General features: G+C 45.7%; 2 long non-coding RNA genes and 1 other non-coding gene across 4 annotated transcripts; 1 reads left to right on the top strand and 2 right to left on the bottom strand.

Moving 5' to 3' along the window:
- Positions 1-385: 385 nt before the first annotated feature.
- On the bottom strand, positions 386-468 carry TRNAL-CAA (transfer RNA leucine (anticodon CAA)). Its single transcript has one exon. It is a non-coding gene; the product is annotated as a tRNA-Leu (tRNA).
- Positions 469-3,123: 2,655 nt separating this feature from the next.
- LOC146193153 (uncharacterized) lies at positions 3,124-6,162 on the top strand. Of its 2 annotated transcripts, XR_014706412.1 has the most exons (3): positions 3,124-3,376; positions 4,241-4,325; positions 5,587-6,162. It is a non-coding gene; the product is annotated as an uncharacterized LOC146193153 (long non-coding RNA). The 2 variants fall into 2 exon arrangements; XR_014706411.1 differs by lacking the exon at positions 3,124-3,376 and having other exon boundaries at positions 4,173-4,325.
- Positions 6,163-22,240: 16,078 nt separating this feature from the next.
- Positions 22,241-26,433, bottom strand: LOC146193152 (uncharacterized). Its single transcript, XR_014706785.1, has 3 exons — positions 26,146-26,433; positions 23,073-23,213; positions 22,241-22,346 (listed from the first exon to the last, which is right to left on the bottom strand). It is a non-coding gene; the product is annotated as an uncharacterized LOC146193152 (long non-coding RNA).
- Between the last annotated feature and the right edge of the window lie 827 nt (positions 26,434-27,260).

Genomic DNA, 27,260 nt, shown 5'->3' with positions numbered 1-27,260 from the left:
AAACCTACAGCATTAGCACATTTCAAAACAGCCCAATATCCCGAGAAGTACTTTGCTTTGGGCTAGTTGGTTCATGGTTGAAGTAGATTATGAAGACGGCGCGAAAGGGACGAGGACAAGGAAGGAACGCTAATACCGCCGGTGATCTGAGTGTCCCACGTGGATGACTATGTGATAGGCCTTTGTGATACGGTTTGGGTGCTTCACAAAAAGAAAAAAATTAAAGGGTTTGCGCGAATAAACATCAGTTGAAAGTTGGCGCCTGTCCTGTTATTTTGATTTTCCTTCCTTGTCCTCGTCCCTTTCGCGCCGTCTTCATAATCCACTTCAACCAATATCTCGTTCCTTTAAGGGATAATAAAAAAAAAAAAAAAGAAAAAACAAATGTCAGAAGTGAAATTTGAACCCACGCCCGGTAGACCGGACTGCGTCTTGAGCGCAGCGCCTTAACCGCTCGGCCATTCTGACAGAACCATACAACGCCGACATGATGCGCCACCCAGGACTGCCGTCATATCTACTTTTGCTTACATGAATGTGTTGAACAACAACGACACGATTCAGCGTTCCACCAAACCTAATGCCAACCATCTCTTCTCCTCTGCCCGTCCCGTTGCGAGAGGGTATTTTTGCACACCGTGAACGCGCAATCACGTGACACAAAAGTGACGTGGGGCTACTACGTCACTTCTGCGTGTCCTGTCAACGGGCCAGTCAGTACCGCTTGGCCGTCGGAGCGCGGCTTCGAGCTGGCGGAGGGAGAGCATATCTAGCCGTCCGCACTTAACGGCACGCACGCTTTCTTCTGTATTTTTTTCCTATTGGGAGAGGTTGAAAGAAGGGGCGGGTCAAGCCCCTCAATAAAGGGGCTTTATGGGCGGGCAGGCTATCCAACTTAGACAGCGTGGTTTCAAACGAGTGACGGCTTGGAGCTGCCCTCGGTAAAGCAGTATGCATGCTTGCTTCCTTCCTTCTTTTTCCCTAGCTGTAATGTATGGGCTGGTTTCGCTTGAGAGGCAGCGGAGGGAGTGCTGCAGATTTGCTGTGTTGCTGTGTCGTTTACTTGGCTCAATCAGCCGCTTAACGCATGTGAGCGAAAAAGTGAGCGAAGCGACAAAGTGGCGCGGCGTAAGCGATCATGGTTCGCTCCGTCGCCTACTGGGGAAGAAAGCGGGAAACGCATGTGAGCGAAAAAGTGAGCGAAGCGACAAAGTGGCGCGGCGTAAGCGATCATGGTTCGCTCCGTCGCCTACTGGGGAAGACGCATGCACGCGACAGCGCGAACCGAGCGAAACGACGACAACGCTGGCATTTGGCTGGCTTAGTGGCTTAGTACACCGCAAAACTATTGCCAAATCTAACAACAGTCATAACGATTGCAAGAATTGACGTTATTTTGCGACAACATGGCAAAGTAAAATGTATTTACAGCAAACCGTATCGAATGTGTGTGAACTTGCACTGTAATCGGCACGAATAGTCACGTGACCCCTTGTTTCTACTGTTTCGGTTGCGATTAGATGTTCTTTGAATCCATGGCTATCCACCATTGTTCGTACAAAGCGAAATGTTTACGCGGTAATGCACAATCACAATGTAACACGACAAAATAAAGAAAGCATGCGAAATGAGCGGCAGTGACGTACGGTTACTTCCGGGCGAACGAGCGAAATTTTCTATTTCGGCAGATCCGAGCGACGAGCCAAGCGACACATGCATTTCTGTTCGCGCGAAGGCTTCGCGCGACGCGTGCCGCCGTCGCGTTCGCGTTCGCGTGAGTTTTCGCGTGCATGCGATTCAGCCTTAAAAGTTACGCCTCAATTATGTACACACAACTATAACATATTGTATAATTTCACAGCTTAATTCCAAACATCAACGTTTACGCGCAAGATGCTGTAAAGTTATTTGCTTTTTGCCAGACCACCGGAAGAAAGAGAACGAAAGCAAAAGACTGCGAACGCACAAAATCTGCGCTCACTCATTCCCCCAGGGGAGGAAAATTCTGTTTACTGCTTGGAGTCATGCGGGAGAGGAGAAGACTGTGTTGGAGGAGGAGCCATGGCGTGGACAGAACTAACTGGACAAAACTGTAAAGGCTTTACAGAAGAAAGCGTACGTGCTGTTAAGTGCGGACGGCGAGATGCTCTTGTCGTGACGCTGGGACTATGTCGACCCGGCCTTCATTTGGTAGCGTACAGAGAACGCGTGCCGCCGTCGCGTTCGCGCTCGCGTGAGTTTTCGCGTGCATGCGATTCAGCCTTAAACATTTCGCTTTGTACGAACAATGATGAATAGCCAAGGATTCAAAGAACATCTAATCGCAACCGAAACAACAATAGAAACAAGGGGTCACGTGACTATTCGTGCCGATTACAGTGCAAGTTCACACACATTCGATACGGTTTGCTGTAAATACGTTTTACTTTGCCATGTTGTCGCAAAATAACGTTAATTCTTGCAATCGTTATGACTGTTGTTGGATTTGGCAATAGTTTTGCGGTGTACTAAGCCACTATGCCAGCCAGATGCCAGCCACACAACCTACACAGAGCGTTGTCGCCGTTTCGCTCGGTTCGCGCTGTCGCGTGCTTGCCTCTTCCCCAGTAGGCGACGGAGCGAACCATGATCGCTTACGCCGCTCACATGCGTTTTTTGCTTAATTCGGCCCCCAACGTGCGTTACTGTATCGGGTCTTGAATATTTGGGAGCGGGGTTTTAAAAAATTCCTATGCAAAATCTACTACCCCATTCGAGCTGAAATAACGTTCACAAAGTAGCAAAATATGGTCTACGTTATCTGATAAGTGATTGAACATCGGTACTTGCCTAGATTTTCCGGAATCGACGGAATATTGCTCTCGGCGGCGTGCACAAATTTCGCAGAAGCGAGTCGAGAAGCTGCGGTAGGGTGCCTCGATGTAGCGCTGGTATCGAGGCACCCTAAGCTGCGGTAGTGTTCCTGTATATGCTCGCTAGGGAGCAGAGTTGCGCGACTGACATCCCTGCGCCGCTCTTGGCGATGACGTCAAACGTTCCATTCGAAGGAGGAGTCAACTTGCCAAGCGCAACAGGAGGAGCCAACTTTACAGGCGAATCATTTTTCTCGCCGCTTGGAGTGCCGTCAGCTGTCGTCGCATCGGTTTCTACAGTGTGTTCCCACCTTTTTTGTGCGCTCTAATGGCATGGCTGTGCAGTGCAGAACGTTCTCTTCAAATATGACGGGGTGCAGTGCGCCGAACTGCACAAACGGCACCGAAAGCGGCAAAGTGTTTTATTCAGTGCCCTGCGGAAGGTTAGTCCTACGTCGGCGACTGCAGTGGCTTTTAGGTATGGGCCGCGTGAAACAGCCCCGAAAGGAGCTCGAATATGCGAGGTATGTTGTTTTTATTTCATCTTAATGCATTCTTCGCGCTTATTTTCTGTAAAATGGCTTTGTTTATTAACTTTTGGGCGATCCCTAGACCCGTTAATTTGCTTGCGCATCTGCCGACTTCATCGCTCGAATTCCTCGCGATGCACTTGAGAACTGCTCTTTTTCTGAGTGCACACCAGCTCTTGCAGTATAATATGTTGGCGGTATATAATGCTACATCTCCTGCTTTTACTAACTGTCACCTCATCGTTTCGTGAACCACATTATTACTTCCCGTGCAATATTTTACTGGCTTTAGTGAAGAGGGTCACGAACGACAGTGAAGTGCAGAATTTAATGCGAAGCTAATGTATGTCTTAAAGTATAACTAAACAACGCGATTCATAACTTGCACGAAAACTATCTGTTGTGCTGGCTTTTTCTCTGGCTGACTGTGGTTTTAACAGGTATAAACTGCATCCTTTTCCGTAACTTTAATGTTTCGATTTTCTTACTTGCGGTTCAGTTGCGTGTCGTTGTTGCCGTTCATTCGCCAATGTGTACTACAGTTAATGTCGCCGCGAAGCTGCGGTTAAAATTCTGATCGTAATTTCACCAGCGGGAACGCTGGAAAATTGCGCGGAATGTGGTAATGCATGATTAGTGCTATTTTTTGCCCACTTCCATTGCGGGGGTCATAAAATATTGTCATGAATACATGATTGCACTGTCGCGTCTCTCATAACCTGAGTCCCTTTGGGACTTAAACCCCACAAACGAACAATGATTGCACTGTGCATCACCTGTTGCACATGTACCTTTTTTAAATACAAATCCAGTCAACAATGTTCGTACATGTTTTCTTCTGCACATAATCCTATGCAGGATCATTTCACAGCAGACCAGTTTGAGTGGTCCTACTTCAAAGGAAGGAAACTACTCAAGCCAGATGTGCCTACCATCTTTTCTGGTGAGTGAACCACTTGGAATTTCCAAACTTGCATTGCTCTTAACTCTCCATTCATTGAAATACCAACAGTGTACTCTTGCTTATGCAGCCATGCCTTTGCAGGCACTGGAAAACAGCATGGCTGTTGTGCCGTCCACACCGACGTTCAGCTCGATCACTCAATAGCTGTGTCGTGCATGAAAATTGTGAGGTGCACATTTTTCATTCTGCCTTTTTCACCTGAACAGCTGTATCAGTGTGCTGCGCCTGTGACTGCCCAGAACATGCATTCAGTATCAGCATATGAGATCTTTTAGTGTCCAGTGCACGATATGAATACTGAACATTAGGATTTTCTTTTTATAATACTAATTCTGTAGGCTTGGAACTGACTCTTCATTCATTGCAATGTCAGCAATGTACTCTTTTTCATGCACTGGAAAACAGCATGGCTGATGAGCCATCCCCACTGATGTTAGGTTAATACATTCAGCTCGATCACGCTGTAGCTTTGTCATGCATGAAAATTGTGAGGTGCACATTTTTCATTCTGCCTTTTTCACCTGAACAGCTGTATCAGTGTGCTGCGCCTGTGACTGCCCAGAACATGCATTCAGTATCAGCATATGAGATCTTTTAGTGTCCAGTGCACGATATGAATACTGAACATTAGGATTTTCTTTGTATAATACTAATTCTGTAGGCTTGGAACTAACTCTTCATTCATTGCAATGTCAACAATGTACTCTTTTTCATGCAGACATGCCTTTGCAGGCACTGGAAAACAGCATGGCTGATGAGCCATCCCAACTGACGTTAGGTTAATACATTCAGCTCGATCACGCTGTAGCTTTGTCGTGCATGAAAATTGTGAGGTGCACATTTTTCATTCTGCCTTTTTCACTTGAACAGCCGTATTAGTGTGCTGCGCTTGTGACTGCCCAGAACATGCATTCATTATCAGCATATGAGATCTTTAGTGTCTTGTGAACGATATGAATACGAACATTAGGATTTTCTTTGAATAATACTAATTCTTCAGGCTTGGACCTAACTCTTCATTCATTGCAATGTCGACAATGTACTCTTGTTCATGCAGACACGCCTTTGCAGGCACTAGAAGACAGCATGGCTGTTGAATCGTCCCCACCGACGTTAGGTTGGGTAGCTGACCCTTATTGTGCCACAGATTCTCCTTCTGTCACTTAAACTATTGCACTTCGCCGCACTGTGGTTAAGCATGAAGTGTGTCTTCAGGCAACATATTTTTATCTGTGTGCAGGAACCTCGAAAGAAGACCGGGTGCTAGAGCTGGAGCGACCGCTCAACCTGGACCTCCTCAAACAGCTCTCAGATGAAGACACTTAACCATGTTGAATGTCATTCCTGGTTTCTCCTTTTCTTTTATAACAGTGCAGCGCCTATGATTTACTCCAGTATTGTACTAAAATGATATTTGTATGGCTGACATTGTGTCTACTTCCCCCTGACGCTGCAACCTTAGTCTGAAACTGAAAATAGGTGCTCTATAATATTAATCAGCCACACACAAACTCCAATGTGGTGACTCATGCTTACCTTTCAGAAATAACCTTTGTCTTTCTACACCATGCATTATCCCAAATAAAAAAAGTATGGAAAACTAGTGTCTACCCCTTTATGGTGTTATGGCCTTTAATGACTACCAGTGTTTCTGCACAGGGCCTGCATGTCCCTCTGAGTGTTCAGCATTACAGTGAAGTGTACAGTGATTGTCAAGTACAATCTCTTTAGCCTCTCTACTTATTGTGCAGTAATGGTGTTATGTAATGTACCTGTTACAGGAGCACTAGTTGGCTGTATACAATAAAGTTCTAAATACCGGCTGTTTGTAAAGTGTTTTTCTAATCCCTATCTCCTGCACAGAAGTAGATTGTCAGTCTGTCTGCATGCTAACTAGATTTGCCTACTTTGGGTAACTATTCTACTTATCAAAAAGCCCTGAAGGACCCTCTGATAACGGTGGTATTTAGGGGGGGGGGGGGACAGAAATTGAGATGAATATTAAAATATAAATTGGAATGCTACAATCGTAGCATTTTGCGTTACAGTGAATGCAGCCGTTAGAAAAAAAACAAATTCATATATTAAAAACGGAATGATGCTTACAAAAAAAAGCACGCGACTGGATAAGGGCAGTTTGAACGATCGCAGCATGGAAAAGTTTCAGTGGACGAATGCAAGTCATATATGGTGCTATGGGAAATATATTGCAAGATAATGGAGCGCGAGCAAGTCTGCGGCCTGTGCTATTGGTTCAATTCGCCCGTCTGTCAATTGCATTGCTTTAGACTGCCTGGCTTTGCATTGCGTGCAGCGGGGTTTCGTTGTAAGCTTCGTCTAATATTACAGACGATCCCTACAGAATCGTGCATTGTAATGTTCTTTCTGCCGGGGGTTCCAAAACGTTTCCACGCAAAACTTGCGTAGTATTGTCATTACTTGTATTTTTACATCATTAATGTCACAGCTACGAGCTACTGCAACCGTTTCGCCATCTCTGACAGATCATGCGGTGCCAGCATGTTATGCGAATCACATATGTGTTTTCGATGTTATGTTTTCCAGGAAAATGCACGATGCGCTTGGCATCGATGCCTGCGCCTTTATACAGCGCAAGGAAAAAGAATGCCTGTAAATAGAGCGCGATGTACATGGCAATAAAAAAAAAAGCGAACTGCTTTACATCGTCTGCCCCGCCGTGATCACAGCCCCTGTACGCCCAAGGAGTGGCTTTCCTGCAGAGCCCCCTGTAGACGCAAGGAGCGGCTTTCCCGTAGAGCTTGGAACATAATGGCGGACCTTCGCGCAACTCTGCTCCCTGCGGGAGCATATCAGTTCAGTTCAGGCGTTCAGTCGTGTCCGACTCTTCGTGACCTTATGGACCATGTCACGCCACGCTTTCCGGTCTCTCACTGTCTTCTTAACATCACATAGCTTCAATTGCAATGCCTCGAGAATGCCATCTAACCATCGCGTTCGCTGCCTACCCCTTCTCCGGCGACCCTCAACCTTTCCCAACATCAAATCTTTCTCCAGCGACTCCTCTCTTCTCATCAGATGACCAAAGTAGCTGAGCTTTAACTTTAGAATTTGACCCTCCAATGAGCAGCCAGGGTTTATGGTCGACAATATCGACTGATTTGATCTTCTGGCAGTCCATAGAACTCTTAAGAGTCTTCGCCAGCACCACAATTCAAACGCGGGAGCATATACAGGAACACTAAGCTGCGGTGACATGGTGCGCCATCTGTCAAAGGGCGAGGCAACCGCCATCTCCGGCAAGGCCACTGGTGCCGTTTGCGCGCTTGCTTCGAAGGTGCAGATCGTCTGCTCGTTTAAAGTAATGCCACAAGGAAGAGTCACCGCTTCTCTTACTAAAAACAGTAGTGGAAATGCTACATCAGCAGCATTAGAAACAAAAATAAATATTAACTCGTCGCTTGCTCTTCCGCTACGATTCCGGTGCCGTCTGCTTTTGACTGTTGGTCTGTTCTGACGACTCTTGCTCTGTTCTGATCCCGAGGAAAGATCGAAATTTTTTGTGCGTTCGCCCTATAATGCATTGTGTGCTGCAGTGATATGCGTTCATTTTCAGCGATAAAAAAGGCGGCAGCTGTGTCATGGCTTGTTGAATCCGTTTCAGTTCGCTGCGTGCGCACGAAATTCAAGGTAAAATTTCGCCGTGGTCCTCCTTCTGAAAGGTCACTGCTAAGATGGAAGAAAATGTTCGAAGAAAGAAGCTGTCATAAAAAGAAAGAAAGAAGTGATAAAGGGGGAGCATTGCTGAAGCCCTTGAGGGTGCATTTTCGTCGGACCCTCAGATGTCCTGTACGCGCGCTGCGCTGTTGTTCGGAGTGAGCCCGTCAACGGTAAGTCGCGCGATGAAACGCAAGGGCTTCTATCCGTACAAGATGCAAACTGTACAAGCGCTCTCAGAAGACGACAGAGACCGTCGGCTTCAATTCTGCCACTCGGAACAACGAAGGATAACTAAAGACCGGGGACATCTGAACTTTTTATTATTCACTGAGGAAGCCATTTTTCACCTGGATGGAAAAATCGACAAACAGAACACTCGGTTTTGGGCAAAAGACAATCCTCGTTTTTTTTTCCACAAACGACAAGACTCCACATATCATGGTTTGGTGTGGATTGTGGCGCGAGGGGCTCGTTGGTCCTTTTTATTTTGAGGACAACGTCACTGCCGAATCATATTTGGAAATGCAGCAGCAGAAGATTCTGCCAGAGTTGGAAGAAACGCATATGCAGAAGGAGATCTGCATATTTCAGCAGGACGGAGCTCCTGCTCATTACGCCAGAAGTGTCCGCAACTGGCTGGATGCAACATTTCCAAACATGTGGATGGGTCGAGGCTCGTCCAACATGCCATGGCCGCCCCGTTCACCTCATCTAACTCCATGCGATTCTTTTTTTTTTTTTTTTTTATGGGGCTATCTAAAAAGCCGCGTGTACCGCCGAGGCCGACTTCAGAGTTGTTCAGAGCTGAAGCAGCGAATTGAGGCTACTTGTGCAGACATCACGGAGCGCATGAGGACATCTGTCTTCAAAGAATATGAAGAAAGATTGCAAAGATGTATTGACGCCGCCGGAGGACATTTTGAGGTATAAATCACAGCAAGCACTTCGACGTGAACGCCTGAGTACTGTTCGATGTAAGTGCGTGTTACAGTCTCGGGTGTTCACTACGATCTCTTGCATATCCCATGAGCAGCTTGCGGACGTTGAACCACAGAAAATGATCAACCAGATTGGACCAGATATTGACGGCACCGGAATCGCAGCGGAAGAGCAAGCGACGAGTTAATATTTATTTTTGTTTCTAATGCTGCTGATGTAGCATTTCCACTACTGTTTTTAGTAAGAGAAGCGGTGACTCTTCCTTGTGGCATTACTTTAAACGAGCAGACGACCTGCACCTTCGAAGCAAGCGCGCCAACGGCACCAATGGGCTTGCCGGAGATGGCGGTTACCTCGCCGCTCGACAGATGGCGCACCATGTCACCGCAGCTTAAAGTCCCGCAGCTTAAAACCCCTCAATAAACTAAAAGTAGCGCCATCTCCTCTCTCCTCCTCCGGCGGCGCCTCTCCTTCTCTCGCATTTCGACCGTGGCTCCACCTACGGGGTGCGCGACTAGCGCGCGCTCTCCGGAGCAGGCGCCCTTCACAGCCGTCTCGATCAGCGCCGCGCGTGCGCCGATCGAGGCGGCCGTGCGCCGGGTCTCACCAGAGCCTTGCATTTTGTCGCAATGTGTTCAGGTTAAAATATTACTCACTGCTGAAACATAATTACCGAATGTTGACAGGGATTTCCCGCCAGAATAGTTTCAGCTGTGAGTGTCATACACCACATATACGCGATTTCGGCGTTGGTTCAACTCGCCGTTCATGTGTCCGTAGTTCGTCACATTTGGCCACTCAGCGGCATGCTTTATAAAATTTGTAACTAGGCGGAGGACAGGAACAAACAGTCTGTGTATGGTTTCTTTGCAGCGTTGACTGGATTGCGAGCTGCCGGTAAACTTGAGAAGTGTGGCAGCAGCTGTCTTCCATGTATTTTCAACTTCAGCTGCAGACCAAATTAACTATAGGCGGCGGAAGCTGCAGTCTGTGTGGAGTCTTTGCAGCTTTGATTGACTTGTGAGCTACCGGTAAACTTGGGGAGGGAGGTAGCAGTTATTTTTTTTATATTTGGCGTTGAGACGGTGCCGTGTTCAGCTGCCATGGTGTGTCACCATACGTACACGATTTTGGCGTCGATTTAACTTGCGTTCACCTCCTTGAGTCCGTCAGCCGTTGACAAAAGTGCGCAACATGCTTGAAACAAAAAATTAACTAGGCTGCGGAAGCTGCAGTCTGTGTGGTTTCTTTGCAGGTTGGACTGAATTGTAAGCTACCGTGAAACTTGAGAAGCGTGGTAGCAGTTTTTTTTATATTTTGCGCTGAAACGGTTCCGTTTTCAGCTGTCAGTGCGTGACACCGTTTGTACGCGATGTCTGCGTTGGTTGAACTCGCCTTCACCACCGTGCTTCTATCAGCCGCCGGCCAAAGAGCGCAACATGCTTGAAAAAAAAATTAAATAGCCAGCGGGAACGATTTAGTAGCAGTCCGCGTGGCAGCAAAACACACGGCGATATGTGCCGCGCGCGCGCCGCCCGCCCCGCTGGAAAGGAGGAAGCTGCACGCCCAGCAAAAAAAAAAAGCGCGCGCGCGCACGTGACGGCGCTCGACCAATGAGAGGGTCGAACGACGAAGGAGAGCGCAGGAGAAGAGGCGGGCGGCAAACTTCACATGTTGGCGCTACTTTTAGTTTATTGAGGGGCTTTAGGTACACTGGGAGAAGTGGTGGGCCCTATTGCCGACACACTGAAGTTCTGGGGCAAGCATGCTGTGGTCTCATGCGCTATGTAAAAGAGCTTGATTTCATTGAACGCAACAATCAAATAAAAAAATTACAAGGTGCACATAGGTCTTCAACGTGCGGAAATGAGAAAGCATATAACTGCCAATTCATTAACTATCGCTATCCTATCTATCACTATATCTACTAATGCCAGAGACCTATCGTAACTGTCACTATCCGCAACGAACACTATCACCTCACTGTCCGGGCCTATTACTATAATTTACTATTATTATTCGTAACAGTCACCATCATTACCTATCACTATTCATAACCATCACTATTTAATCTGATGCTGCCCCATGACCCATTGATATATTTCAATTTTCATTGACTTACGTTGTCAGTCATATCTCTGTTATCTCATAATATCCGACGAGACAACTATACATTGACTTTTAATTCTTCTACGTTCTTGTTTTCTCATAAATGGAGGTGGGAAAAGAGCAAACCACAGAAATGACTGACTACTATCAGAGCGAGGTTCATGTCTCTGTCGAGGAGGCTTCCTTTACTTCAGGACAGGTCGGTGAGAGAAAATTGATGGAACTGCGTTTGGCCTGTCTTTTTTTTTCGAGTTCGTGTAATATTGGCGGCTGAAACTGGTCTTCAGTGAAGTGTAGCTAGAACATAGAGCGATGAGTTATCACCCAGGCTAGGCGAAAAAAAAAATCTTGCATACAATTGAAATGAGTAATATGTTACAGTGTTAAGAATTGTTGCTCGCAAAATGTTCCTTTATTTTTACATCATAACTATAATCATTATTGATTCTTTAAGTTTCGTAAATACAGAAAATTGATGCAATGATTCCGGCTGATTTGACATCGATGGGATAACTTTTCTCGCAATAAATGAATACGCGGAATCGTGGTTTTAGAGCTCCAGCTTTCAAAGCGAAGTTAACCTGCCAACGCCTAGTAGTCATGGTCAAAGTGAAGCGTGTGTGATCATATGAACACCACCTGCACATTCGCCGTATCCCTGATAAAACGAACGCATATTTTTTAACCCACGCGTGCGTCGAAGCGTGGCAACACATTCAAGAATTGAAAAAAAAAAATGCCGTACGACCTAACTAGTGCAGATTACCCGCAATACCTCGGGTTTACTTGCCAAAGAGTATTTCAGGGCCAGCATTAATTGCTCCCGAGTAACCGACGCACACTACAAGTGCAAGCTGGAAAGGCTAGCTCCTCTACAAGCCCGAATTTTGATTTTTAGTGAAGGAGGCCAGGGATCCTAGCATAATCGCGACAAATGCAATCGAGAGACTGTAATTTTCCAGTTATCTCTGACAGCAAAAAGCATATTATAGCGCCCTGTTTCTGACTGCACAGAAGTCGAAGCGTGTTAAATGATGGAGCCTTGGAGCCTCGCAGAATATTCAGCATGCTGCAGAGGACAACTTTATTTTTATACAATGAACATGCTGCCGCCACAAAAATATTGAGGAGCAAGCAGGAATAAAAAACGCAGCGTCAGGTGACGCGTTATTACGGGGAGTGAGAAAGGCACCCGACGTCGCAAACAACTCTGTTCTTTCTAGGAATAAACGTCTTTCGACTAATCTTGTGAATCCATTGACTCGTGCGCAAGCCGTCACGCTTGCCTTGAGATATCATGAATACCGCATAACCATCTTCAGGCCGCTTGCTGCAGTTGTACGCGCAACAGCACGGCATAGAGCTTGCACGCTGCAATAAAAGCACAGCGCGCAATATTCGCTCGCCGAGACTAGGAGAAAAATGGCGCGATGGAAAAAGAAAACACAAGGAAAACGCCGGACGCGCGTCGGTTTCCAAGGGCAACGGCAGGGAGACCAATCGTCGCTCGGGAAATCGGGCGGAGAGCCGGCCTTCAGCGAAGGGGCGCGCATGGGGCGAGGAGGAGGCGAGGAGGTAGCGCGGCGGCGGCAAAGTTCAATCGCTGGCGTAACTTTCAAAGTATCAAGGGGTTTTACCGCAGCTTAGGGTGCCTCGATACCAGCGCCGCATCGAGGCACCCTACCGCAGCTTCTCGACTCGCTTCTGCGAAATTTGTGCACGCCACCGAGATCAATATTCCGTCGATTCCGGGAAATCTAGGCAAGTACCGATGTTGAATCACTTATCAGATAACGTAGACCATATTTTGCTACTTTGTGAACATAATTTCAACTCGAATGGGGTTGTAGATTTTGCATAGGAGTTTTTTAAAACCCAGCCCCCAAATATTCAAGACCCTGTAGTTGTAGTTCTCGGCATCGTGTGTCTGAAATAATCGGGGGCTGCGTAAAAAATTCACATGTTAATTTATAGTTCTGGTGATTGATGATGGTTCGTGGTGTGACAAGCGATAATAATTTAATGAATTCATTGCAACTAATTGATTATGAAGAAATGAAAACAAATTCGAAAAAGTGAGGTCCGAAGGTGTCAAAATGCTCAGATGATGAAGCCAGTGCATGATGATGCTATTGAAAATGTATAGTATATATACATTTCATTTCTATTGAAATAATCAATAGAAATGAAATATTGGAGGCAGAGGGTTCAATGGTGTCAATATGCTCAGAATGAAAAATACAATGCTTGATGGCGCTAATTTTGAAAATTTGACGTGTGTAACTGATCAATTAATAAATGAACAATTGGAAGCTAGAAAAGGGTTCAAAAGGAGCCAAAGTGGTCACAATGAAAAACTAGTGCTTGATGATGCTAATTTAGAAAATATACAGCATATGTGATTGATTGAACAATTAACTCTAATAATTAAAAATGAAAGATGCGTAGCTGCTGAGAATGGAAATCCAATGTATCGGTACATAAAATTCAAAGAAACAGAAGAAAATGTAAAATAAGAAAACAAAAAGTGAAACACATCGTGCGTGTGACTATCGCGTCATACCAGTACGGTATGAAAAGACGACATTTTTGGTGATATTCATACGTGTACTGTGCTTCACTCGTTTAGTTTATAAATGTGGTTTTAATATCTTTGTAAAGCTTATTTTCTCTCCTTTCGAATGGTGCATTTGGTTTAAAAATAGCTGCAAAGATGTTTAAATTGTAAAGAAAAACGCTAAGGTAAGAAACGGCTTTTCAGCTCTACTTGTCTCAGGAAATGCAAAATTGTGCAAAACCTTTTGCACCTAGAGAAAAACCGTTCGAGATGTTTAAAGATCAGATGTTAATAAACAAAGTTAAGTATTTTTATTATTTTGTACAGCTTAGTTTATCAGTTACGCGCCTTTGAAAAGTGCATAAAACAGGTAATTGTATATAGAATAACTTCCAAGATATGCATTCTGCTGCAGAGATTTTTTGCACAGTTGGAGGCCGTGCAGGGTTTGCCTTTTCCTGAAAATATCAGCTGTCTGGTTCATTTAGTGTAAAAGTTATTTGTGATTAAAGTTAGCGTTTTCTGTAAAATGGCTGAAAGAAAATGCTAAACTGTTCAAGTAATAAGCTTTTGGCGGTGCTGAAATTTCGCGTGGAAAAACTTTACACTTCGCTGTCAGAGGATAAGCATCGGTTTTGCTCTACGACTCTCGAGGAATGTGCACGGTCAGGGTGATTTCAGCTAATTTTTACGTGGTTCGCTTGAAGCGCGCGAGCTCTTCATGAAATTTTTGTCCATGTCTTTTTTTCTTCTGTTAAAGTTCCGGGCTTTCCTTCCTTTATTCAACTGGTAACAATAATCAACTACAAAGTGTACAAAAAACAAATAATAGTGAAATAGCAGAGCCACGCGCGATAAATTTAGTAGGTAGCGCCATCTATGAAATGTACCTTCAATAAGAATGTCGCAGTTTAGAAAAATTACGAGCGTGGCACTACAAACACCCTGAATCGAGGGGTATTTACGAGAGGGTATGATATTTCTACAACGTTTTCACTCTGCCCTTTCCATCCAGCGAGGGACATACACACGTGCGGGTCGGGTCGGGTAGAGTGGTCGAGTCGAACTCCGGTACGCGGGTGGTTTGACTGGTTTCGACCCTGCTACAGAAAACATGTAAACGCGGTCGACTTGAGTAAGGGCATAGTGGAACGTCTTGGGACGGATTTGTCACGGAGGGGGAAATCCGAACAATGGTTGGGGTATGGTTTGGGTCTCCCCCTCCTTTACGAATCGAGTCTCGCGACTTCCGCGAATGGACCTTTTTCCAATAGGACACCCTTCTTGTGGGCTTAGGCAAAGTACTATTGACGGGACGCGTTGCCAAGGATTTGTGCAATTTTCCAAACAATAGTTGAGTGTAGGGCTGCTCTTGTCTAGCCTGTGTGGAGACGCGTGAGTCATCTGTGAACATACCCCCTCCCCCCTCCCCTACAATGACAACAGGAAGCTGGCGAACCTGGCCGCGTCTTCTCTGTTGAGGCAAGTTTCCTGGAAAAGAACATGCCGCGAAGTCCTCCCCCTATTTTCGCATGGCATCCCAGCGAAAATGGCGTCCGAGGAGGCTGCGCGCATGCACAGTAGCGCTACTTGAAAAAGATCCATTGTCAGTGTACACTTGCTTGCTTTGTGATGTATTTATTGCCTCCCATTCAGTGTGTAATACTGTTTGTGTGCCGAGCCCGTCTTCGAACGAAACGCGCCGCCGGCTAAAGCTCTCGCGCGTGCAGCTGAGGTGAGCCCTGGCTACAGCGAACACTGTACCCCGGCGAAACATGCTCCCGGTACAGTACAAGTAGTGACTTTCGTTACTGGTTTTTAGTTTTTTTTTCTTGTTTTTTTGTAGCACACAGGATGTATGCTTGTGTTTGGCCATAGCCTCCTATGGTTTGGCAAAAGCAGGCATTTCGCTACTCATGAGGCTTCCTCGCACGAGAAGCGAATAACCGCTAGTACATTCAACACGGGGAAACCGATGAACAGAGAGGCCTCTTTCCTTGCACAGAAACGACTAAGCGGAATCAGCCATTCAAAGAACAGTGCTGTCATAATTTCAACCTACCAGCTAGACATGCATCCAGGCAACGCGAAATCTCTCTACATTCATATCATCGAGTCAGCCTTACACTGAAAGTGAGGCGTTGAAGTCTTGCGCGTTAGAGGGTTGGTATCATGCAATTCCTCGAAGGAAAAATAAAGCTTGATGCTATGGAAATTATTGAATGAGAAGTATAGAGGTTGTTACGTGCCGCATAAATTTGTTGCGTGATATAAAGACTTTACGAGCTCACAGCAAAGATAAAAGTGGTAAAAGAAATACTAAAATTCTGCTTAGCTCTGAAACTCATAAGAAAATGCATCGGATGCTAAACTGTAGTTTATTTACTAGTATCAGCCCACATCTTAGGCAGGACTGGAAAAAATGTTACAAAAATGTGAATAAATTTAACTTTGCCGCCGCAGTTCCGTTCAATCATCGTCAACTACTCATGCCCTTAGTCCAGCCGAGGGAGGAACAACAACAAAAAATGGTTGGCAGGGTCGTAGCAGCTAAATGACCCGACCTCGGTCTTCTGTGCTCAACGTTTCTTCGGCACGTCCCATTTCTTTTGGACGGACTCGTTTATTTTATTTGCGCGATTTTTTGCTAAACTTGCTCTTTTCATTGTTTCCCTGAGCGACAAAGAGACGTTAGCGGTCGGAAACAGAGGTCCTGTGTACTTCACCATGCCCGTCATATTCTGTGAGGCTGGAAACATCGGTCTCGGGGACTCTTTGCAGCAACCTTTTGGGTCGGAAATCATAAAAATGGTCGTTTTTAGGCTTTTCATCATCACAAGCGCAGAGGTGGTTTCGTAGCTTTCGTTCCTGCTCCTTTGTCGTTTCTACTGTTTTTTATTATTATTATTATTTTTTCATCGAAGCCTGGCTGCAGCGCTTGTGCCCCGTTCCACTGCTTCTGTTTTCTCTACAACAGTACCAGTGGAGGAGGGAATGTGCTGGCCACTCGTGTCTCGTTCGCCGGCTACATTTTTTGCGACAGAAACTACGCCTCTCGTGGAGCATTTGTCATCGCCCTCATATCTTTCTCAGCCTCTCCCTCACCTCCCCGCCTCTGCCTTCCTTCATCCTCGCCTTCACTAATTTTTCAGTGCTGATTCTCTCTCACATCACCGAGTCAAATCCTCATAAGGTGAATGTGCGGACCCCCTCATAAGGATGCCCATGTATATTAGAGTCAAGCGAATGTGATTTGATTGTGAACCTATAAACGATCGTAACTAAGGGGCGCCGCGGTCCAAGGTTCGTGATGGAGCTAGGAGCGCTCGAAATTCGCATTTGACCTCTTTGAAGGCGTGGTGGAAAACCCTCGTGGCGATATTTGACGAGGTTAGGTAACGGAGAGAAGGCATGACTATTATGATCAGGGTGGATGTTCGCGCGAGTTGGTTCATCGTCAAAGAAATACAGCCCTTTTGAGACATGGACAATAAAAAAAAAGGAGAGAGAGTGGGCAGCACGTGCGCTAACTTTCAACTCATTTTATTCAATGCATAGACAAAACATGATACCAGCATGCTATCGCGACGCACGTTACCACATAATCGCACAAATTATTTTCCCAAGAACTCAATCTCCTTCGTCGAGAGTGATATCGAAGGATCGCCTTGCACATTCTTTTTTCAGCTCTCATTTTTTTTTACTTATACAATCTCGCGTATCAGTTTTTCTTTATTTCTGCTTATGAGTAGCTTGCAGCCTGAAGATGGGGTGGCATCCAGATAGTGACCGGCAATATTACCTCTCTTGTTCTCAACGTTTTTGTTGTGTTCACAAAATCTCTCATTTAAGCACTTCCCGGTCTGCCCTACCTACACCTTACCACAAGAGAACGGTAAGGAATACACAACGCCCTCCGCACACTGAACAAGGTTTTTATTGGGCTTTTTTTGTGCATCCTTGTTTCTTGAGAGCCAACGGATCGGTCATCCTACATAGTTTCGCTAGTTTATCAGCAGCTGAAAACAACGTGTACATCTGCTCGCGGATCGATTTTTTTTCTTTTTTTTTCAGATTGTGCGATATCCGGGAAGATAGGGTAGTACGGAATTTTTCGCGCTTTTCGGCTTGGCTTTGAACTGGCAACTGTTTTGTAACGAGTAGTGTTTCTGCCGCTTCAGACTGCAAACTCATAAGCAGAAATAAAGAACAACTGACAAGCGGGATTGTAGAAGACAGAAAAATAAGAGAACTCAAAGAAGAATGTGTAAGCGATCCTTCGATATCACTCTCGACAAAGGGGATGGAGTTCTTGGGAAAAGAGAAACCACGTTAATTTTTGCTACTAACTAAAAATAAGCAGGGACGACTGTTGACTGTACTTCGTCTCACAAGATACCTGCAGCACTGCAAAAAGCAGAGGAGCCCTTGCAATTGTGCTCCGAAGTGCCTCTCGCCTATGCGCATTGTAATAGAGAATTGTGCTCCTACTGTCACCCCACATCAAGTTAGGGGGCGAGAGGCGCGTAGGAGCACAATTGCCTATTGAAGTGCGCGTGATCCTGATTGTGCCGTGGTGCCTCTGCCTTTGGCAGTGCTGCAAACATCTTGTGAGACGAAGTATAGGCAGTAGAGGGAAGGCTCTTGTCCCGTCGTCAGTGCGAGTATTGTTCGAAGTAGCGGTGCGGTGGGGTGAAGAGGCAGTTGAATGAGGCAGCCCCTGCTATGCAGGACGAAGAAAAAAGCCCTCCCCTTCTCTGCCTGGACGCCGCTGTGGAGCCACAAAATCTTTGAAAGCCCACGCATCAACAAAAGAAAAGCCTTAGGCAGCGCAGGCCAAGAGGGCTGGGTACTCAATTCCTTAGTCATGGATTAGTGGCGTAGCCTAGTGGCAGAATCTGAACTACTCTCAAGATGGCGACCGTGGAACCGCCAGCAGTAGCAGCCTGCAAGCGCCGCCTGGCTGAGTGGTGGGCCGTGGTGCATGGTGTTTACTGATGGTGCCGGAGCACCACTAGCACAGCACATACTGTTTTCTTTTTTTGGTGTTGTACTTTAATTTTCCATTTTGGTCGGACTCTGTTAGCCCGACGTCCACCCGTTGCAAAGGGCACGACCGTTATATCATCGTCATCATCATTTAGTGACCGAATACAGGTGCAAATACTAATTATCATCATGGTTTGTGCTTCTTATTTTAACTTTATTTTACAGTAATACAATATTAAAAAAAGCCAACTCAAACAAGGCTCACATTGCTGAGTATGACGGCCTTCTTGATTGAATGTCATGTACGAAAAATTGATTATATTTGAAGGCTCAGTATAATCGTGCTAATTGTATAAAGCGCAATTTGCGATCATTTTTCACAAATAACGACTATTCTAGTTTCGCCATGCATGATTCCTAGGCTGTAGAATGAGCGGTTTTTCTGGTCAAGCTAAGCGATGTGAGGCAGTATTACGGAAATCTTCTAATTGGAAAGGTAATTAAAAACGAACTAGCGAATAAATTTCGATGAAACTTCGTACACTCAACTATTATAATGTGCGCCCGAAGTGGTAAAAATTTTACTGCTGTGCACGTTGATAAAGCGCAGATATTCGTGCCCAAAATAGCCAAACATTACCATGTTTAAAAAGCTGCCGATCAAATACTGATTAAATTAAAACTAATTACGCTCCCCGTTTCATAATAGAAGTACCCATTCTATGTGTAGGCCAAAGGAAACTGTTCTAAGTGCAGCAGTTTCTTCATCAAACTAATCCGAAGTAGGGTATATCAACGACGCTAGCGAATTTGTCATCTGCAAAACCACCTCTCATGCAGTTGATAACGTTGACACACTAAAGCAGCGCACATCATTTGACAGAGAGTATATTAAGCTTTCGAATGATGCCTACATTGTGATGTTCGAAAAAGAACAACGCGCAGAATGCTCACGCAAACATTGCCTAAAATGGCACATTCGCGCTGCCAGAGTGGGACCCCCGGACGGAGTTCCAAGAGCACTGCAGCATCTGCGCTGGAGAAATCCGAAAGTCTGAGCGTTATTGTTGCTACACACGGTATTTTGCTAGCAGGGCCAGCGCAGGTGCCATGCAGGTGCCGCGCAGGGGAAATTTTCTTTCCTTGCCCACGGCCGTTCTCGATCGAGGGAGAGCGCACGCTCTAGAATTGCGCTCTGCCTCGAGACTGGCCGTGTCTTGGCGCGCGTTCGTTGCAGTGCTCCGGCAAGTGTGAGATTGGATGGTACACCATCGCTCCTGCCGCGTGGTGTTTCTTACGCGATTGTTGCAATGCTGTTGCAAGTGTGAGATTGGCGGTATACGCATCGCTGCTGTCGCGTGGCATTCTCATAGTCATGTTCATGCGAATCGACTGTCCCGTGACATTGTCACGTGATACTCATAGCTACGTGACACTCAATGATCGTTAAATAATGCCAGTTAAAACACACTGATCATGACTCATGACAATGACTGTACCGATTAATCACTGCCATTATATACCTTTTTGCGATGTTTAATTGCCTCAGGGCATAAAAGATATAAGGATGAGTGTGGTGAAATAACTTAGAAAAGGTTTGCTGATGTAACGAAGTCCAGGAGTGAAAGATATATGATGTTCCTGCGTACAAATGGCATATGACGACGGACTATGGGTAAAGCCCCTTGATACTTTAACTATGGGAGCATAGAGCTGCAACCATGCGGCGGATCCGCGTCGACTTCAGCGCTGGACATTTCCACAACAGGTAATTGATATCGGCTTCAGTATGCATCTCGACCAAGGTGGATATACAAAACTATCTTCCTTGATCTCGACTTGCAGATGGGACACCCAGGGTAAAGATACAAATGTCAAAACTGAGGCCAGTTTCGAGTCACTGCAAGTATTAGGGCCACCCCAACTCGAATCCTCCCAAGCACAACCTCCTATGCACGGGTTAGACCGCGGACCGGGAGGCTTACCGTACACAGAGGTATGAGAGCACGTGTACGGCGTAAAATTAGGGTAGACTGGGTGCTTTAGCGATGACGAGGGTGGGGTGAAAAGACGGGTCGCAGAATCCGCATGGGTTTGGGAACAGAGCTAGGTCACGCGAAATCCATTACTGGCTGCGGAGTAAGTGTCGCTAGACGGTGTATATTTGGCAGATTTATGTGCTGTTATTGACGCGTCTAAGTATATATAGCTTTGTCACCCGAAGGGCATCTGCGCGTATGGCAATATGGGTCGTGGGAATGGGAACGGTGGTCACGGAGAGAAGCGCATTTTGAATAGCCAGCAACTCCACGCAAAAGATGGAGGTTCCGGTAGTTGAAACTTATGCATTGTCCCTGCTGTTGTCACGTCACAGGTCTGGATGCCTGCATCAACATAAATCCTGATGGAACCTTATGGCAAGCGGCCGTCTTGTCCCATAATTCGGTTGCGAAGTGACGACGCCGAATCTTGTGTTCTTGGTTGTCGTAAATCAGTTGACTTGTTATCATTCTGCAGTACAAAACACCAAGGAGGAATGAAGAACTGGCATTGGCGGCGGCAGAATGGAATGCGATGAAGCTCGATTATAAGAGCGCACATTGCGTGAGAGAGCATCACGTCGTCGCTGCCCCAGATCATCTACTATGTTCTGTAATTTAATCTGAACCATACTTAAAAAAAATTTGGCGACAATTAAGATACTTTCTTATGAGGAATTTGAGCGCAGCTGTTTTAGCTTTTCAAAGATTGAGGCAAAAAAATGGCTGAGGCTTAGCTTGGTTAAGCCTGGTCAGATGCGAAGCATATTGATTGCTAAACTCGGCTTTCCATGGTTACACTTGGCTAAACGTTTCTTTCCTTGGTTACACGTGCTTTTACACGGTTTAAACAGGTAATAGCATGACTCGTTCATCTCTAATCTAACTGTGTTACCGACACGCACAACGAACATGTCGTCCCCCAGGCCAACGATACTCGATTGCCACTACGCGAATATGTACGCAAAGCAAAAGCTCTTAGAACACAGACGTGCACGGCGTGCAACCGCAGCCGACGGCGCGAGCTGGACCCCCGTCTCTCCTCTGTCGTGACGTCAGCGTATCACGTGGTGTGACGTCACCATACCACGTGGTCCGCACAGCGTGCAACCGCAGCCGACGGCGCGAGCCGGTCCCCCGTCTCTCTGTCGTGACGTCACCCTTACAAAAATGTCTATGATCACTTTATGCAATGTCTTTAGACAATATGATCATAGAAGCTATCGACCATCAAAAGAAAGTCTTTAGAACACGTATGATCTATGTATGATCTCCCTTCCGACAATTGGCCACCGTGATTGAATAGAATGTATTTACATAGAACGCATTTATACCTCCTATGATTAGCCTATTGATAGCGTACATGGACACTGTAACGACTGTGTTCCGATAATTGGCCACCGTTATTTTAAAGAATCGTGTTCATACAAAGTATTAATACCTTGTGTTATGCTAACTATATTTCAAGTGTCCAATAATAACGTGTATTTTACTCACTATTCACATGCATGTAATATTTCGTGAAAAGTGAGAGTGGCGAAAGAAACAGATGCAAATTGATACCTTCTTTTATTGCACAAACCCTTGACACAGAAATACTTCGTTTCCGACGGCAACGACATTGTGTGTTTGATGTACCAGCCATATCAAAATTTATCATGGTGTCACCTAGAAAAGAAATATACATGCTCAAAATTTTTCTGCCAATTTCGCACGCTTTGTGCTATCATCACATACATCTCTCTTCACTCAGATGCCTGTTTTTTCTCAAAATATGCTAACTGGTTTCCAACCACTTCCTGTACAAACTAGTACCTGCAAAACACCCTCAGGAGATAGAGACTATTGCTGTGTTTAGTTGTATCCCTTTTGATCCTCTATATCATTCGACATTATCACAATAGGGGCCCAGGAAACAAAGGAGTCAAATTTACACGCCAGTATGCTTGGTCATCAGATACTCTCTCCTCTGCCATTTGCTGCATCAAGCAAATACACATGTTGAGCGGCAACGTATCAGTATGTATACATACATTTTGGTGCATGCTACCAGCAAGTGATGCCACTATGCCTGTTTGCTCCCATTTTTCCTGAGTGATGGCTATGTTTGCCATAGCAGATGACACACACACATAAGTAATTACTGAAGGAGACCAGCTACACCAAGCACCTAGGGGATACAAGAGCGATAATAGGGAATGATGAAGTATATATAGTTAGCCTACAATATGAAGTCACACATACTTTTTGCTACATATGCAGGTAACAAGTCTCAATAGTGTATTCCCAGAGAGTAAGAAAATAAGAAAGTGCCACTCATGCCCATCTTTTCCTTTCAAGAGCTTGTCACCAAGGTAAAATCTTTATCACATATGAAAGCAAAATTTAGAATACCTTTCTTTTATAAGAAGTCCACATGGATGCTGCTACGTCCCACTGCTACTTGTCCAGGAAGTCAGGTTGCCTTGTTACTTGTCGGCACAGACCATGGCAACAGGGTGTCTCCAGATATGGTCGAATGAAGCAACAAGAGGACTGCATGTACATATGAGAACACTAGTCAGAACAGCAGGAAGAAAGATTTTTTGAATAATAAAGGAAAAGTCAAATTCACAAGTAAAAGAAACATAGGAGGAGTATTTCATATGGTTGCTGAGTGACAGCATGAAAAGCCCAGAATTGAAAACGCAATGCTCCACTGAGGAAAATTACATAATCACAAAATACATAAATACATAATAATCTAGGTAATCTCAGGAATAGTGGCAAGTCTTATGTAGGCACTATCTTTTGGAGATACGTGGAAAGACAAGTCATATGGGGTGGTAAAAAATGACTGGTTTGGTTTATGTGGTTTAACATCCCAAAGCAACCCAGGCTATGAGAGATGCTGTAGGGGAGGACTTGAGCGTTTGACGAGCTGGGGCTCTTTAACGTGCACTGACATCGCACAGGACATGAATGCCTTTTTGCTTCAATTTTGAGCTTACTGCTGAACTGGTCGTACTCAAAATAGGTTGGCGCTACTTTTATTTAAATTTAGACAAGGTCCTTTTGAGGATACAAGACTTGCATGTGTCCCAGACACATTCAGGGAGACACGTTGGCCCTGTACAAAGGCTTAAAACGTGGAGAGCTTGTCTCATTAAAACCCATCCGGCCCCGCATAATCACTTTTTGGTACCTAATATTGCCTACTTTGGCTCGTCAATACAGTTGAATCCCGCCACAACGAATACCGCCACAACGAAATTTCCGCGACAACGAATAATTTTTTATTCCCCGCGAGTATCCTATAAGAATTAATGGCCTAAATTTCTCTGCACAACGAACCATTTTTGCAGAGCGTTTCCGCTTCAACGAAATTTTCGCGTTCAAAATCGAAACCGAAACTAGTTTTATTGGCGAGAAGTCCAAGTCAAATCCAAAGCCACATTAAGCATGAAATCACGTGATTGCAGTTCCGCCATTTTGGCTTTGTGTCGTGGTCGCGTTGATCACTCGCTGCCTTTCTCTTCGACAACGACGAGTTTTCATCCGCAGGACATGATGGCAACGCAAGTGAAAAAACGCAAAACTCTTTCCCTTGAGCAAAAAGCTCAAATAATCGCCCAAGCAGAAAGCGGAAGGAAGAAAGCGGCAATTGCTGAAGACTTCGGAATTCCTGCAAGTTCGCTGTCAACGATTCTAGGCAATAAGGACAGCGTGAGAATGGCACTTGCTTCAGGCACATCCTCGAAGCACAAAAAGGTGACGCGGCCCCTCCATGAAGAGTTGGACAAAGCAGTGCATGCGTGGTTTGTGGAAGCACGAGCCAGCAACGTCCCCCTGTCCGGAAGCATCGTCCAGCAGAAAGCCTTGAACTATGCATGCCTACTTGGCATTGATGATTTTAAAGCCAGCATTGGCTGGCTAAACCGTTTCAAGGCCCGCCATAACATCGTTGGAAAAGTGTTGTGCGGCGGGCGAGTCAATGTCAGCAGACGTGGACGGAGCAGCTGCTTGGAAGGCGAGTAACATATGGCCGGAATTTTAAGCAACTTCGCGCCTGCAGACATTTACAACGCCGACGAGACCGGGCTATTCTACGAGATGTTGCCGGCTAGGACGCTCGACTTCAAGGGGCAGCGCTGTCACGGCGGCAAACACAGCAAAAAACGCATCACAGTGCTGCTTTGCACAAACATGGATGGCTCGGACAAGCGTCCGCCGTTAGTCATAGGCAAAAGTGCCAAGCCGCGCTGTTTTAAGGGAACTCGTAGCCTACCTGTGCAGTACAAGGCGAACGACAAGTCATGGATGACCCGCGCTATTTTCACCGAGTGGATGATGGCATTCGACCGCGACATGAAGCGGCAGGGCCGTAAAGTTTGCTTGCTTTTGGACAATTGTTCAGCGCATCACTCCGACGAAGTCAAGCTCACTAACACGGAGCTGAGGTTTTTCCCTCCCAATTGCACGTCTGTCTTACAGCCTCTCGATCAGGGCGTGATTCTTAGCCTGAAGCGCGCTTACCGCGGGAGGTTAATTCAGCGGCTGCTTTTTAACACTGAAACCGGCCGAGACACGAAGGTGGACTTGTACGTGGCACTGCAGATTATGTCTGCTGCCTGGAGCACACTGGGGCACTCAGTAATTGTGAACTGTTTCAGGCACGCCGGATTTGCCGAAGGTCGACCCGTACACTCTGCTGGCCTAACACCAGGCGTTACAGACGACGACGAAGAGGCGTCACCGGCTCCGGGGATCGCGGCCGCCTGGAAAACGCTGGGAGAAATAGGAACCGTGCCGCCTAATCTCGAGCTCGACGAATACATCGGCGCTGACGCTTGTGTTGTTGTTCACGAAGATGTGAGTGATGAGCAGATCATAAAAGCTGCCCGGAATGATAAGGACTCTTCCGATGAAGAAGACGACGACGTACAGGAAGCGCCGGCTGCGGCAACCGCCGTACAGGTGATGGACGCTTTTGATGTCATCAGGAATTTCGTTGCTGTCCGAGACGACGATGTTGCAATGGGTTTGCTGACCGAGTGCGAAAATCGCGTGACGGCGTTGCTCGCCGTGAAGCGTAAGCAAACCAAGCTTACAGATTTTTGGCATTAAACGCCTTTGCTGCTGCTTGGGCAATTCTTTCTGCGTTTCACGTCAAATTTTTGCGATAACGAAGTTCCGCGAGAACGAATTTTTTTTCGTGCACCGTGAATTTCGTTATAGCGGGATTCAACTGTAGTAGGCTACCGACAATAGGAGCAAAATTATTTCATCCTTAAAAAATCATGCAGCTTACTGCTGGAATATGCAGTCACACATAATTTTTGCTACATATGCAGTTAACAAGTCGTAATAGTGTATTCCCGAGAGTAAGAAATTAAGAAAGTGCCATAAATGTCCATCCTTTCCTTCAAGAGCTTGTCACCAAGGTAAAATCTTGATCACATATGAAAGTCAAATATAGGAGAAATACCTGTCTTTTATAAGAAATCCACATGGATGCTGAAGAAACCATGCAGCTACATCCCACTGTTACTTGTCCCGGAAGTCAGGTTGCCTAGTTTTTACTTGTCTGCACAGACCACGGCAACAGGGAGTCTCCAGATATGGCTCAATGAAGCATCAAGAGGACTGCATATGCATACGAAAACACTAGTCAGAACAGCAGGAAGAAAGTTATTTCGAATAATAAAAGGAAAAGTCAAATGCACAAGTAACAGAAACAAACAAGGAATACTTCATATGTTGCTGAGTAACAGCATAAAAAGAGAAGCATAGAATTAGAAATACAATGCTCCACAGAGAAAAACTACAGTAAAATGCTTGTGCACAAAATTCTCTTCTAGAGTGGAAGATTCAGTGATATATGCAAGGGGTTACGTTTATCTATTGTGCATGCATACGGTACTATAGGAATACAACAAGGTTGACGACTGGGCACGTTGGTATGGGTTCATACTGCCCCAGCCAAAAGACGAGACACAGCAAATAGGAGGACAGGACAAGGCTGGACTATCAACTGAATGTTATTGATAAGAAGAAAACAACGAAGACTTCTTCCGAAAAGCTCGCGCACAACCCAACCGGTGGAATGGCAGGAAATTGGGAAGAAGATGAAGAAGAAAATTCAAAGCCAATTCCAAGTCAAGGCCTAACTAACGACTTTTCTAATAGATGAAGTTCCTTACAATGAAGGCTAACAGACGCCTTAGCCACACACTTGTCCTCGGCTTTAGCAATGTAAAATGCTTCAACGAACTCTCTGCAGAGTTGATTACCATTGCTGTAAACTACACCCGTATTATTGAAGTCAGGCGCACAAAGGGACGGGTCATGCTCCGACTTACACTCTCGGGATTGCACATGTAGCGCAAGATTAGAACTCGCCTTCCCTCCCAGAGAATTGGAGTGCTCCGTCAGGCGCACATTTAGACATCTGCCTGTCTGCCCGTAGTAGCACCGGCCACAATTCAGCGGAACGTGGTAGACCACATTCTTTCTGCAGGTGGTGAACTTTTTCTTATGTGACACTGCACAACGAAAACTATCACGAGGTACACTGTCGAGCCCCTTTCTAACTCTAGAGCA

Source organism: Amblyomma maculatum, chromosome 4 (assembly GCF_055883805.1).
Source record: "Amblyomma maculatum isolate TAMU_Amacu chromosome 4, ASM5588380v1, whole genome shotgun sequence".
Lineage (NCBI taxonomy): Eukaryota > Metazoa > Arthropoda > Arachnida > Ixodida > Ixodidae > Amblyomma > Amblyomma maculatum.
The sequence above is the reverse complement of the archived record's forward strand: the minus strand, read 5'-3'. Positions and strand labels throughout refer to the sequence as shown.